This window comes from Squalius cephalus (genome assembly GCF_949319135.1).
Source record: "Squalius cephalus genome assembly, chromosome: 2".
NCBI lineage: Eukaryota > Metazoa > Chordata > Actinopteri > Cypriniformes > Leuciscidae > Squalius > Squalius cephalus.
The window spans coordinates 7,494,704-7,507,769 of NC_137123.1; the positions used below are offsets into that span (position 1 = coordinate 7,494,704).

Genomic DNA, 13,066 nt, shown 5'->3' on the forward strand with positions numbered 1-13,066 from the left:
AAAGTGTAGTCCCTGAATATAAGACAGATGTATTTCCAAGAAAAAAAAAAAAAACATTGTCTTATATTCAGAACAATACGGTAATGGCACAAGACTAATCTCTATTGAGAAGAGCTGGACACTTTCGGTAAGGTTCTCATTATCTGTTACTTTCTAATAGAGGAAAGGTCATTTTAGGAGCGTTGGTGCAAGGATGAACAGCCTTAATGGAAGAGAGCATGAGAACCAGGAGAAAGGGGAAAATAATTATTATTGGAGCTTGGAGATTCCGATCAGGAGGGACCCGTCCAGAATGTGGAACCTGTGGGTTTGGCCTCTGAGGGGCTCAACTCATAGATGCTGGTCTCTCAACTGAGGTTGTAGAGACCATAACTGACTCCAAAAGCTCCTTCCACTAGGAAACTATATGCCCTGAAGTGGAAGTTCTTCACTTCTTGGTGTAGTGGGAAACATTGGGATCCAGTTAACTGCCCAGTTCAGTACTTGAGTTTCTGCAAGATCGCTTTTCAGCAGGGCTATCTCCCTTAAGCGGTCTCATATGAAGCAAACCCAGCGGCGTAACTGTGGCTGTGGATGCCAAATGCCCCAGGAGCCTCTGAAAAAGTTTCAGTGGGACCACTGTTCAGCTCTTGACAGTATTCGAGCAGTTCAGCACTGACCAGACACGTTCCTCTGTGAGGCGTGCCGTCTGGTGGACCGAGTCCAGCTCCATACTGAGAAAAGAGATCCTCTGCACAGGGGCGAGTTTGCACTTTTCCCAGTTGACCCGAAGACCCAACTGGCTGAGATGCCGGAGCACCCTTTGCTTGCACATGGGAATTGGAAATGGGGACTCCACCTTCACAGATGAAGGCAAGTCTCGATCTCAACGCTGAGATAGTCATGTTCCCACAGTTGGAAAATGAACTATCCACAAAAGCTGCTTCAGCGTGTTGAATGCCCAAACACGTGATGCCATGATTGTAACTGTCAGCTGGGGACAGGGAACTGAAAGGGGTTCTAGGGTTACAGTCGTAACCTGAGATGTTGTCATCTTCGTAGAAGGAATACGAACTAACTTCAAGTTGAAACGTAAGTTGCTATATTTTAAGGATTTTTTTAAATATTGCTGTTCCAAACAACAGCAAGATTGCGAGTGTAATTTTCTGCAGTAATCCTTAAATTAATAATCTTATCTAGTTTGATCTTGTTTGACTTATATTTTCCTGCCTATTATTGGAAACATCAACAATATGGATACTCATGGTTAAAAACAATAATCTAAATGAAATAAGATTCATACATGACAAAAAAGCATAAAGTTAAAACACTTTATTTATAAAAAAAAAAAAAAAAAAAAAAACACTTTTACATACATGTATTAAGATTTACTTCTATTTTCACCCAGGCAACCATCTATAAAATTATCCTTAAAATACTTCAGTTATATGTCATGACACTTCTGTCAATCATTCAAGGCTCCACCCACAAATTTATCCATAAAGGATGTAATATTGTCCAAAATGCCCAATGTCCAAAACACTACAGCCTCTTCTTGTTAGTCTGAATAAGAAAGAAAGTGAAAACATTAATAATGAAATATTTAAATAAAAGCATCAACAAAAGAAAGTGAAAACATTAATAATGAAATATTTAAATAAAAGCATCAACAACATGTGTCAAGAGGAAAGGCTAATAGATTGGGTTTTGTCTCTATCTAGTGGGTATTCTCACTTACTGGAAGATTTTCATACAGAGACGAGTCCAGTTCGGGTTTACAATCATCAAGTTGAGTAGCCTTTATGAATGAAGGCAAAGTAAAAACAGGAGTGTGTTATTTAAATTCCCATATGTGACCCCGCCTGTGAAACCCCGGCTAAAGTCGCAGAATCGAATTATGAGTTAACGAGCGTCAAAGTAGTCATAGCCATAAAAATGACAAAAATAGTCCATGTGTGTTTATTGCTGTAAATGATAGATTATACCATTGGTTTTGAGATGCAATACTTACATTTTCATTTATAACATGATAAATACTGAAATTAATGATTTTATTGACACTACGTTATACTTTTGCGCAAAAAAAAAAACGGACGTGGGCTTCCTAAACATTGATTTCAGTCGTCTCTGGGTTTATTTTGCGCAACAACACTGCTGATTCGTATATCAATCGGTTCAGGAACTTCTTTACTGTGTATTTTCTATTAGAAAGAGTAAAAACAGACTTTAATATCAATCCGCGAGTGCCAGTAATCAGGTCAACACAATGCAAAAAAAGAGAGAGATGTCAGCCGCGTTTAGATGTCTGTGGTGATTTTTTCTTGTCATAGCCAATATTTTAAGAACTGCTTATTTGTTTTGTAGCTTAGTATTCTGCCAATAATATTAAACTTATTTTAAGGACATTTTTGGCCTGCTACGTGTTATTTGCTGGATGATGGTAACGTAATGCGTTGTTTTGACATCTGACAATGGCCATGGCTTCGCCGGCGACACCGAAGTATGAGCAGGAACGGAAAATAGCTGCTTGCTTAAACAGCTAGCTTGATATTAATCTCGATGGAATTGAACCCAAATTATGATTTAACCGGTTTTATTGCGGATTATTTTCTGGAGGATGATTGTGATGATGAACAGGACACTGTCAGGGTTCTGTCACTTCGGTCTAGTTAATTTCTTGGTTTTGTGACAGAGCTCTGACACTCCCTGTTTTGTCTCGTCTCTGTGTGAGTGTGCGGTTCCGAGCGCGCTCGGGCCGTGCACTCACTTGTCTATGTGCCTTGTTATATGTGCGGGGCATGGTGTTTGGATCCCGACATGTCTGTCTAGTTAGATTTCGGTTCTGTGTCGGGATTCGGACATCAATGCTCCGCGTGTTTGTTTTCTTTTGTGAGCGCACGGAATGAGCTTTCGCTCGTTCTCGTGCGCTCTGTCTTGTCACGTGAGCGCGCGCGGTTTCGAGTTCGCTCGAGCCGCGCGCTCTTCTGTCTGCGTGTTTTTTCTTGTCTTGTGCTGTGTAGCACACAGCTAGTTTTTCACTGGCTGTGTGCTTTCATGTTATGTTTTGTGTGAACACGTGGCTTATGAGTTTTCACTAGCTGCGTGTTCATGTCTCGTTTTGTGTTCTAGTCCTGTTTGTTGTGAGCACATGGCTTGTCATGTGTTTCCTTGTGCCATGTGCTCTCCTGTCAATTGTCTAACCCCGCCCACCTTGTTACCTGATTATTGATTCATTTTCCCCACCTGTCCTCCCTCGTTACCTGCTTTGTTTGCTCTCTCTATTTATTCTCCTTGTGTTTGCAGTCCTGTGCTGGTTCGTTGTCGTATCTACACTGTGTGTTTCCCTGCCGTCAAGTCAAGTCAAGCCGAGTCAAAGTCAAGTCTGTCTTGTTTTCCCCTTCGGGGTAGTTTTTGTTTGTTCCTGTTTTATTTTATTTTTAAAATAAAGCCCATCAATTCTGCACCTGAGTCCTCGCTTCTTCCTTCACCCCCAACCTGACAGAACGAACCAGCCATCAGAGGACTCAGCAGAAAGATGGTCATCTTCCTGTTTCCATCTCCCAGTGCTCGCCCCTCCACTTGTCAGACGATGAAGCACTATGGCAAGCTCTTTTCTCTTCGCCAAGGGGTGTCTACAGTGAAAGAGTTTGCCCACCAGTTTGTCATCACTGCGGAGGGGCTTGATATTAACAACACTGCGCTCAAGGACATTTTCAACAACGGCCTCAATGAGCCTGTCCCTGCCTGGGAGATGGGAATGCTGGGGATACTTTCATTCTGGCAGTTTGTGGGGTTTGTATACAACCGTGGAGAGGAGGGTGGCCTTCCACCTCTTGGTCCACCTCCTATTCACCTCACAAACTGCCAGGTCCCCAGTCCTCCGATGACCCCTTCGGGGAGAGGGAGGAAGAACAGTTCTGCCTCCTACCCACTGGCGGCTGAAGAGGCTGCAGCGCCCCCACTGGCGGCTGAAGAGGCTGCAGCGCCCCCACTGGCGGCTGAAGAGGCTGCAGCGCCCCCACTGGCGGTCCAAGAGGCTGCAGCGCCCCCACTGGCGGTCCAAGAGGCTGCAGCGCCTCCACTGGCGGTCCAAGAGGCTGCAGCGCCCTCACTGGTGGTCCAAGAGGCTGCAGCGCCCCCTGTGGAGGTCCAAGAGACTGCAGCACCACCTCGCTCTCGGAAACGGAGGAGGAGAAGGAGGAAGGCTTCCTCCATACCCCAGGACCAAGAGGTTGTCCCAGAGCCTGCTGCGGGTCCAGAGGCCATTCCCAGGCTCCTTGCCCTGCCGGCGCCACCCAGGCTCCTTGCCCTGCCGGCGCCACCCAGGGTCCTTGCTCTGCTGGCGCCACCCAAGCTCCTTGCCCTGCCGGCGCCCCCCAAGCTCCTTGCCCCGCCGGCGCCCCCCAAGCTCCTTGCCCTGTCGGCGCCACCCAAGCTCCTTGCCCTGCCGGCGCCACCCAAGCTCCTTGCCCTGCCGGCGCCACCCATGCTCCCTGTCATGCCGGTTTCGGACAAGCTCCCGGAGGCCGTCCCAGAGCCCGCAGCCAGCCCGGAGGCCGTCCCAGAGCCCGCAGCCAGCCCGGAGGCCGTCCCAGAGCCCGCAGCCGGCCTGGAGCCCGCAGCCGGCCCGGAGGCCGTCCCAGAGCCCGCAGCCGGCCCGGAGGCCGTCCCAGAGCCCGCAGCCAGCCCGGAGGCCGTCCCAGAGAACCGTCTGTCCTATGCCCACTGTGCATCCGTTGGAGCAGTGATATTTGTAGGATTTCCCTTCCTCACTATAATCCCTGTCTTTCCCAAGTCTGGCCAGTCTGCTCCGCCTGCCCTGATGGATCTGCCCTTGCAACCTGCCCTGTCGACGCCACCCAAGGCCCCTGTACTGTCCTGGCTCTCAGCTGGGACTCCTGTCCCGCCGGATTCTCCCTGGTCAGTCCCTCCGGCACCACCCTGGCCCTCAGCCAGGATTCCAGACCCGCCGGAGTCTCCCTGGTCAGTTCCCCCAGCACCGCCCTGGCCCTCAGCCAGGATTCCAGACCCGCCGGAATCTCCCTGGTCTGTCCCTCCGGTTCCACCCTGGTCTTCTGCCATGACCCCAGATCTGCCTGAGCCTTCCTGGCTCAACCCGCCCGTCCCTCCCTGGTCCCTCTTTTTGACTTTGTGGATGTTCCTGCTGGCTCTGACTTGGCTCCCTCCCTCCCTCCCTCCCCACTTTGTCTCTGTGTCTTGATCTGCCTGTCTTGTATTGTCTGTTGGTGAGTTGTCTTGTCATGTTCCTGTCTTGTTTTTGATGTCCCGCTTTGGGACGCCAGGTGGCGTCCCTTGGAGGAGGGGTAGTGTCAGGGTTCTGTCACTTCGGTCTAGTTAATTTCTTGGTTTTGTGACAGAGCTCTGACACTCCCTGTTTTGTCTCGTCTCTGTGTGAGTGTGCGGTTCCGAGCGCGCTCGGGCCGTGCACTCACTTGTCTATGTGCCTTGTTATATGTGCGGGGCATGGTGTTTGGATCCCGACATGTCTGTCTAGTTAGATTTCGGTTCTGTGTCGGGATTCGGACATCAATGCTCCGCGTGTTTGTTTTCTTTTGTGAGCGCACGGAATGAGCTTTCGCTCGTTCTCGTGCGCTCTGTCTTGTCACGTGAGCGCGCGCGGTTTCGAGTTCGCTCGAGCCGCGCGCTCTTCTGTCTGCGTGTTTTTTCTTGTCTTGTGCTGTGTAGCACACAGCTAGTTTTTCACTGGCTGTGTGCTTTCATGTTATGTTTTGTGTGAACACGTGGCTTATGAGTTTTCACTAGCTGCGTGTTCATGTCTCGTTTTGTGTTCTAGTCCTGTTTGTTGTGAGCACATGGCTTGTCATGTGTTTCCTTGTGCCATGTGCTCTCCTGTCAATTGTCTAACCCCGCCCACCTTGTTACCTGATTATTGATTCATTTTCCCCACCTGTCCTCCCTCGTTACCTGCTTTGTTTGCTCTCTCTATTTATTCTCCTTGTGTTTGCAGTCCTGTGCTGGTTCGTTGTCGTATCTACACTGTGTGTTTCCCTGCCGTCAAGTCAAGTCAAGCCGAGTCAAAGTCAAGTCTGTCTTGTTTTCCCCTTCGGGGTAGTTTTTGTTTGTTCCTGTTTTATTTTATTTTTAAAATAAAGCCCATCAATTCTGCACCTGAGTCCTCGCTTCTTCCTTCACCCCCAACCTGACAGGACACTTCTTTGACGAAACTGACGAGGAATTTGACGGTAAGTTTTTGTTATTATTGTTTTATGCTAAATATGTAAATGTATACTGTCAGTGTCCAGCCAATGTAATGCTAACACATATCTGTGATGCAAAAATAGTGGATTTAAATGTTTATTACATTTGTTGATTGGGATTTAGTCAGTTTAAATTAATTACGTTTATGGCATGATGTTTATTTGTTTCATTACACTCTGAATTGAAGTCTGCTAACCACCTATAGGCTGTTTCTTGTTCCTATGCCCTCCCCTCAATTAATCAGATCCAGTCTGACTAAACTGAAAAAATATTTTCTGATATTTTCATATAAAATGCTTCATTATCCATTTTAAATGTGAAATTAAACCCACTTCCCATTCTTGCATGTTACACAATAATGTTTTTCAACCCGTTCTCATACCCAAGGCGTCACTTTCAACCATGCTTCAATATCTGACGCTCAAAGCACCCTTTAGCGTCCATATGAGACGCATAACCCTACCACATACCTAAACCTACCCAACCGAAGCGCCACATATTGACGCTAAAGGGTGCTTTGAGTGTCAGATATTGACGCTTCCGAAAGCGTCAGTTACATGACGCCTAAACCTACCCATAACCGAAGCGTCACATATGGACGCTAAAGGGTGCTTTGAGCGTCAGATATTGAAGCATGGTTGAAAGTGACAAAAAGTGACGCCTTAGGTATGAGAATGTGTTGTGTTTTTAGGTATCTTGCTTTGAATTGAAAAAAAAAAAATGATCTTTGCTTTTTCAGGCAGTGACCAACATGATGAGGACAAGCCAGTTTTGGTGATTGAACCCCAAGCTATTTGTCTGGCGAACATGAAGAGGGAACACCAGCAAGAAGAATTTGCTTCGAATGCTGGAAGTCCAGATTTCTCTTGCAACTGCAAGTATTTCAATGGGGAAAAGTGTTCTTTATTTTTTCAAGGAGGGAGAATTGCTGTCACTCAGGATTTTATTTAGCATCTAGACAATTTTAGAATGTGTACAAAGTTTGAGACTGACCTGTTAAAGGGATAGTTCACCCAAAAATGATTTACTCATACTCATCCTCACCCTCATGTTATTCCAATCCTGTATAAGTTTATTGCTTCTGTTTAACAAAAAATAAGATATTTTAAAGAATGTTGGTAACCAGACAGTTGGCGGCACCTTTGGAAGTCAATCTTATTTTTTGTTCAGCAGAAGAAAGAAACTCATACAGGTTTGGAACAACATCAGGGTGAGTAAATTATGACAGAATTGTAGTTTTTGGGTGAACTATCTCTTGAAATTTTATTTGTTTATTTATTTTTTACTCCAGATTTACTCAATGTTACACCGTGGGCCAGTAAGAGAATGATAATTTCAGAGAATGAGAAATGGTATGTTATTTAATTGATATATTATTGACATTTCACTGATATTTCATTTTACTAATAAAGTTATACAAATCATTCCACTGAATTGACATGGTAATTGTTGCTACGATCAAGCTCTTGTTGAACCCCCATTCGTTTTCAATGTTTTTATGCTTTTAGCTTTTTGGACATGTACATCATAATAAATAGATCTGTTTTACAAAACTTTACGAATTTTTCCACTGATGTGTCATATATCACTAAAAAGGGGAGAATCTCAGCTTTAATGTGTTATAAGTCACATATGCAGGATAACTATGGATCAAATGTATTGCAGTTTTAAAAAATAACTTATCTTTAAATTGGAATTTCTCAAAAATATGATTTTCTGAGGCCGAATTTGAGCAAATCTTTGACATGGCCTTACTCAGTCAATTTTAAAGATATCAAGGTTATATTTTCACAGAATGTTCTTTACATTGTGTAGGATGATTTTATGTAAAAAACACTGAATCACAAAAAAATGACTTTAGCTGGGTTTTCACAGGCAGGGTCACATACTTAGTCAATATAGATATTTCCACACTGACATTGAGCGTTTAATTCCTTTTGGCTAAAGGTGAAGAGAGTTTAGTCTTCTGTAGGAAACACTTACAACACTTACCGTTACATTATCATACTCAGCATCACTCAATTCAATATCATAATATTTGTGTTTGTCATGATCAGGTCTGGAATGATTCATCTTTGCCATTAAAAAAAAAAAAAAAAAAAAAAAAAACAGAATAGAGAGAAAATAAATAATGTCTACAAAGAACTCACTAGAAAAAGTCACTGCTACATTCAGACTTTCAATCTTTTAGATACAAAATAATTTCCCTGATCAGTAAACTTCTGATAATTATTCTCACCTGAGACTCCTGTGTGTCATTTCTCTTTTTCATCCTCCTGGTTCCCCTTTAAAGACAGTGATTTGACACAATTACAACCAATCAGAATTTATTTGATGTTTAATCATTTAGTTCTTCACATCTCACTGAATTCACAACTTTCTAACTCAGTCATTCACACACACACGAGAGAGTACCACAGACACACATCTTACCAAATCACTAACATCGTAATGATCACTGCAGCTCCACAAACCCCTCCAATGGATATGTATAATATCACCAGACGTCCTGCAACTGAGAAAAAAAAAAAAAAAGTAAAACGTCTGAACTGATTAATTTGAGTCACTATAGAAAGAGTAATGTAAGTATATGAGCCGCTCTACCTTTAACAGTGACAGTCACAGCGTCTGATCTCTGAGATCCATGTTGATTGTGAGCCTGACAGTAGAAGCGTCCACTCTGTAGTGCACTGAAACTCTGTCCAGATCCAACAGCTGAGGGTTCATTCTCCTTAAACCAGCTGAAGTTCAGAGCAGGAGGGTTTGAGTCACTGATGCAGTTCAGAGTCACTGAATCTCCCTCGTCTATTACAGCAGATCCACTCATCAACACTGAGACGCTCTTTGGAGGGTCTAAAACAGACAAAAATTAAAACCTTAAATCATCTAATTCAAACACGATCTCCTAATCTTAAAAATAACTAATGAATCTGCACTCACACATGACATTGAGCTGAACAGCAGGAGAGATGTGAGTGTGTCCGTCTACAGCACAGCTATATCTGCCTGAATCCTCTCTTCTGACTGACTGCAGCAGGAGTTCATTGTTTCTGTCTCTTCTCTCAGTTAATGGCTGTGAGTTTCTGTACCAGATGAATGTTGCTCTGTCAGTCAGAGCGCAGCTGCTTTTACATCTCAGAGTGACTGAATCTCCCTCTGTCACTCTCTCAGGAGACTCCACCTGAAGATCTGAACACAACACACACATTGTAACCACATTAATACTGCATTAACATTAGCTCAAATGATATATGGAATTTTAATAATCAATCAGGAATATGATTAATATATATCGCATATTACAGTTACATTAAATTATCGAAGCTGAAAATAGATTGATTGTATATATGAATGATTACCACAACAGGTTATGGTTCGTCATTAATATATCGTTAGTCTTATTACAGATCAGTATGAGATAACTTTCAATGGAATTAATTTAGTTATCGAACAATCTGTTTGTCCAACAAACGGCCGTAAGATTAACTTATCAACTTCTCAATAAAGTTATCACTTCTTATAATTCCAGGAAAATTAGTTTCTGGCCATGAAAATTATTCTCCTGTCCTTATAAAATTTAGGTTACTGAAATAGTAACAAATCGTAAAGCTTTGTAGCTAGGATCAACAAATCAGGGACTTTCCGTAATGTGAGCAGACAGAATCAATCGAGGATATATTGGATTTTAATAATTGAACTAATAATATGTCACAGGTCGGGGTGGGCCAAGCCAGACTGCACCCACCCCTGGAAACCGGGTACCACCTCGAGGAACGTGTCAAGGACCAAACAGACAAGGAAATAAAGGAATAACAGTTTTCTTTAAGTTAAAAGCAGTAATTTGAAGAATCCTAATTAAAATCTTCTTTCTTGTCACCAGAGGGAATTCGATGGCCCCCTGGACCGTAGAGGGGAGAACGATCGTGGCGGCCCTGCAGCTCATTGGAGAGGGATCAGAAGGAGACTCGCACCGTCTAGGTCGGTCACAGGGTAAGTACTCTTTACAGGCCTCAAGAGGAAGTCGTGGTTATACGGACCCCATTCGGACTGGACCCAGGTAAGTACTCCGGGAGCGGTTGCCTCAGACTCGGACGAAGCACAGGGACACAGATGGCGAGCGGACCGGGCCAGGAGGGGAAACAGGTGAGTATATCCCGGTAAGTGTCCTTTATGCCAAACCAGTTTGAACGGGGGCCTTTAGCCGAGACGTGAGGGAACCTTGGACAACAGGAAGACACTTCGATCGAGACACGTGCCGCAGCTATTCCTTTTCCTTCTCAACAGGGGCAGCGGCTTGCAACGTAGGCATGAAGGGCCACCAGGCAGAAGAACACTTTGAGCGAGACGCTCCCCTTCGGCGGTGTACTGCAACAATACAACAGACTTCAACGGTTCAGCGGTATACAAGCGCTCAACAGTGATACCTTCTCTTTCTCTGAACAGGGCGGAGGCCTGCTTTCGATGGGGCGTATGAAGACCACCAGGCGGGGAGGACACTTTGAGCGAGACTCCACTTCGGCTGTGCGCTGTAACCAGGTAGCAGGATTTAACTATTCAACAGCATATGAAACATTCAGCTGCAATACCTTCTCCCGTTCTGAACAGGGCAGAAGCTTTCGATGGGGCGTATGAAGACCACCAGGCGGGGAGGACACTTTGAGCGAGACACTCCACCTCGGCTGTGCGCTATAACCAGGTAGCAGGGTTTAACTATTCAACAGCATATGAAACATTCAGCTGCAATACCTTCTCTCGTTCTAAACAGGGCAGCGGCTTTCAATAGGAGCGTGTGGAGACCACCAGGCAGGAAGGATGCTTTAAGCGAGTCACTCCACTTCAGCTGTACACTGTAACAATGCAACAGGATTTAACCATTCAACAGTAGATGAAACATTCAGCTGCAATACCTTCTCTCATTCTGAACAGGGCAGCGACTTTCAATAGGAGCGTGTGGAGACCACCAGGCAGGAAGGACACTTTAAGCGAGACGCTCCGCTTCAGCTGTACGCTATAACAATGTAGCAGGGTTTAACAGTTCAACCGTAGATGAACATTCAGCTGCAATACCTTCTCACATTCTGAACAGGGCAGCGGCTTCGTTAGGAGCGTGTGAAGACCACCAGGCGGGGAGAATGCTTTAAGCGAGACACTCCACTTCAGCTGTACACTGTAACAATGCAGCAAGATTTAACCATTCAACAGTAGATGAAACATTCAGCTGCAATACCTTCTCTCATTCGGAACAGGGCAGCGACTTTCAATAGGAGCGTGTGGAGACCACCAGGCAGGAAGGATGCTTTAAGCGAGTCACTCCACTTCAGCTGTACACTGTAACAATGTAGCAGGGTTTAACAGTTCAACAGCATATAAAACATTCAGCATTAACAGAGCTGGGCTCTCTCAAAATGGTAAGTTGGGCGCTTGATATATCAAAACCTTCCTTGGAGATGGCGAGTGAAAGACTGTAAGGAGAGAGTGCACAGCAGACTACTATTACTTCTCCACACGATGAACTTCACTCCATAACACAAACCGTGTGAATCGTCACTTCAGGCACTGCATTCCACTCGCACACCGTGCATTCAGGCCAGCACTCACCCACCGGTCCTTCTCCCACCAGATCGACTCTCGTCTCTCGCAAGGGCTCAACTTCTCTCCAGAGACAGCAGAAAACGGGTGCAGCGATCATCACATTCAGCGAGGAGCGGACAAAAGTTGGAGACAGATCAACAATTCACTCGGTGTACTAGTTCACTCGTGCCACACACTTTCTAAACTCTCAACACCACTTCAGTGTTAGTGCATATAAACAACGGATCCGATACTCATCACTTTACGTCTTCCCCACTGCGGACGATATTCCTTGGGTTTTCGTTGATAAATACTTCACTCTCTTCTTTCCACTTCTCAGCTTCAATCTTCGCCTGTTTCACAGCCCAGCCTCAAATCCAAAACAACCCGCCGACAAACACAGTAGCTCACGGGAGGAGAACCACACCGACAGTCTGTTTCCTCTCTCTTTTTAAAGCCCCATCTGAATCTGTGTTCCTCTCACAACGCTCTCTGTAATTACTCCACACCTGCTGTCAATCAGGCAATTGGCCTCGCTGCCATAGCAACAGATTCGCAGTGCAATGAGACGGGTGTCCACAGGAGGTCTCCAAATAACACTGCATTCACAAGGGCTTTAATCTCTTTTCTAATTGTTATTTGTCACACCATGACAAATACATCGAACTACAGTTACACACAGAATACATGTATATACAACAGAAACAAACAAACGAAAACATTACCAAACAAACACGAATTAATAGATGATGAGAGAGAGAGATCAGAAAATGAGAGAGGTGAGAGAGAGAGGGAGAGAGAGAGAGTGCGAGAAGATGAGTGATAAGAGAGAGATCACAGTACGGCAAAAATCACAGACAAAATGAACCTTGAGAGACACCAAGGAATAAAATCACATTAAAAGTTCCATAAAACTAATAATTTCAAAATGGTTCTCTTTGTGTTGCTGAGGCAAGCAGAGTCTTACGTGTGTGTCCTTAAGAGAGGGGCTTGCTTTCTCGTCTCTTCCTGGCGATCGCGGTCGCGGGAGGTTCAAAGAGTCTCTTTAAAGTTGCCGATTACGTTCATTTCACTGAACGTAGGAAAAGTCCGGAGACGAAAATAAAGACGAAGAAAGAAAAGAAAAGAAAAACGGAGAAGAGCTCCCTAAGGAGCCATGGAACCGGAAAACTCTCACAGAAAAAGTGCTCTGGAGAAACTTTCCGTGTCAGTCTCTTATGGAGAGGATGGGTTCACGCCTCTGTTCGCACGAACAACCAATGACCGTCTGAGAATC

General features: G+C 44.8%; 1 long non-coding RNA gene across 1 annotated transcript; it reads right to left on the reverse strand.

The window, feature by feature from the left end:
- Positions 1-8,231: 8,231 nt before the first annotated feature.
- On the reverse strand, positions 8,232-8,724 carry LOC307154591. Its single transcript, XR_013820395.1, has 3 exons — positions 8,653-8,724; positions 8,459-8,504; positions 8,232-8,292 (listed from the first exon to the last, which is right to left on the reverse strand). It is a non-coding gene; the product is annotated as an uncharacterized lncRNA (long non-coding RNA).
- Between the last annotated feature and the right edge of the window lie 4,342 nt (positions 8,725-13,066).